Source organism: Cantharellus anzutake (genome assembly GCF_015039405.1).
Source record: "Cantharellus anzutake strain C23 chromosome Unknown EI90scaffold_73, whole genome shotgun sequence".
Taxonomy (NCBI): Eukaryota; Fungi; Basidiomycota; class Agaricomycetes; order Cantharellales; family Hydnaceae; genus Cantharellus; species Cantharellus anzutake.
In genome coordinates, this window is record NW_024067023.1 from 127,288 (window position 1) to 130,122 (window position 2,835).

Sequence of the window (2,835 nt, forward strand, 5' to 3'; positions counted from 1 at the left end):
CGAGCCCTTATTTGTCCCATTTGGTGCAGTAGTTCTTGAGATGTGGCCATTGACAGGTGCTGTCAAGACCACATGAGGCTATACACCATGCTGAGCCATCCAAATATGGGGTTGCCATTCTGGGAAGTGCTCCGTGGGTAAAGGAGAAAGGTATAGCATCACCAACAGGTAGAAAAATGGCTGGGTTGTATGTGTGGTTATGGAGATCTGGAGAGGGGGTGAAATTGGCAGCATGGTCAGGCGTGGGAATTTGGCTTGGGGCTGTTGGGAATGATGGGGAAAATATGGAAAAATACGGAGTGAGTGTATGGAGTGTTGGATAGTGATATAATGAGCATCGGGAGCATCAGCAGATATGTAGTGCATGTTGGTGGGGAAATTCCGCAAAATCTGACTTTTTACCATGCACGGACTTGTCCCTGCAACAACAGTGCAGGTTATCACATTGTTTGTGGTGCCATAAAATAAGCGGAGCTGCATTGATGTCATGGTATAGGTCAGGATCTTCATTTTATTAATCAGCTTGGTATCAATAAAACAGTCAGAGGAACCAGAATCTATGAGAGCAGAAAAAACAATGGAGGGATCACATTTGTCTGGAGAAAGTAGACCATCAGGAGAAAACAAATCTGAATGGGAGACAGAAGTCCCAGGAGTGGAAAACAAAGGAAAGCCAGGGGCATTCCCCCTTGAACTAGGAAATCGACCATCAATGGAACAAAAAGAAACTGGGACAGAGAAAGAATTGGGGCTGGAGAGGGCAGACATGTTTAATCATACCTCCCTCTGCGCACAAACTGGTTGACCACAACCATCCGATCATGTGTGGTCCAGATGGTTGCCAGCTAATTTTTTGGGTCAGACAATGAGTCTGACTCCGGTTCAGGTGTTGCCACCTTGGCTGCTCTAGCCTTGGAAGAGCTAGATCCAGCCTTGTAGCAGTCCTTAGCTACATGACCAGCCTTTCTGCTGAACATGCAAAGCTTATTGTCGAAGCGGCATTGGTGCTCTTCCTTCATGAGCTTGCCATCTACAAGCTGTATATAAGCACTAGGGAACTGAATAGAAAATAAGTCGCCAGATCTCTTGGAGATTGTGGGTGGAGAAAAGAGAAAGGAAAACAAACAAGAAGCATGTGGTTAAGACAGCAAAGGCCAAACATGACCTTCGCCATGAGATAACAAGGTGCAGCAAAACATGGGACAAAAGGTCATGGCACTGTAATGGATCAATCACCTTGACTCGAGACAGAGAAGAGGGGGAGGGTTGTAGTGTGCATGGGTGTGGTTTGTGGGGCTGGGTCTTGGTCCGTGGGCGCTACTGAGTCTGCAAAAACCTCAAACAAACACTCACCTACCTCTCTCTTGGACATCAAGGCTGAGTATTATGATGAGAGGGGTCTTAGACGTAAGCAACTAGCTCAATAGGGGCGTTAGGGTCGTGGATGGCATCTTTGCCAATTGGATGTAACTTCTGCTTTCGCTTTCATGGGTCTATTCAGTACTAACTTGTTATGTACAAGTTATTATCTATTTTATATGGATTGGAAATGAATGAATGGACTGGGGAGATGTAAACAGGCCATTAGGCAACCGTAAATAAGGAATGTGCAATTGGGAACAAAGAAACAATAAAAGAAATATGAATGAATGGGGAAAATATGATAACGGGTCCGAAATGGGAATTGTGAAAGTTAACTCCGCAACACCTCGCCACAGCGCCCGCCTATCCTCCCGTCAGCAACCTCCTCGTCTCCAGCTTTCCAACGAGCCCTTATTCATCCCATTTGGTGCAGTAGTTCTTGAGATGTGGCCATTGACAGGTGCTGTCAAGACCATGTGAGACTCTACACCATGCTGAACCATCCGAGTGTGGGGTTGCCATTCTGGGAAATGCTCTGGGGGTGAAGAAGGAAGGTAGAGCATCACTATCGGGTGGAAAAACAGCTGGGTTGTGTGTGTGGGTATGGAGGTCTGGAGAGGGGGGTGAAATTGGCAGCATGGTTGGGCATGGGAATTTTGCTTGGGGTTGTTGTGAATGATGGGGAAAATAAGGAAAAATAAGGAATGAGTTTATGGAGTGTTGGATAGTGATACAATGAGCATCAGGAGCCTCAGCGGGTATGTAGTGTGTGTTGGTGGCCAAATTCTGCAGAATCCGACTTTTTGCAGTACACAGAGTTGTCTCCACAACAATGCCAGGTCATGACGTTATCCTCTGGCCTTCTACTCCACCCTCCTCAACCTGACACCTCAGTTCCCCATTAAGGATATCGTTTGGGACCTTTTGGTACCTTTCAGTGTTTGTCAGTATCACTTGGACTTTGACTAAAGTCCTTCTCCTCCCCCCTCTATACATATATACCTGTAGATTAGAACCCATTGTACCTCAGTTCTAATCTTGACTAAAACATACCCCAAGTCCCTCTATGAGTGAATCCTGACCTCCTCCTACAAGATACCTCAGACATATGAAATAAAAGAACTAACTGAGATGTAATGGAGGCATGGCACTCCCTCCAAGTTGCTGAGGCCACATCCTTCTTAGAGCCTCTTGTACCACCCAGCAGACTTTGGCTTCCTGGAGAAGCTTCAGTTCACTACCGGAGCTCTTGGAACCCCTCTAGTTGAGCCCCACCTGCATTCGGACTCATGCACATTACCTTCATTTGGGGTTTTTGACAGTACCAAAGAAGTAACCATCTTCTCACCTTTTCCACTTCAGTCTAAGTGGCCAGGGACTGCTGTCCCACCTCAGGCCTGCCAGCACACATGCCCGCTTCGCACCCCAGGAGGTCCCTCTGCCAGGCACTACACCTGGACCCCCTCTACCCTG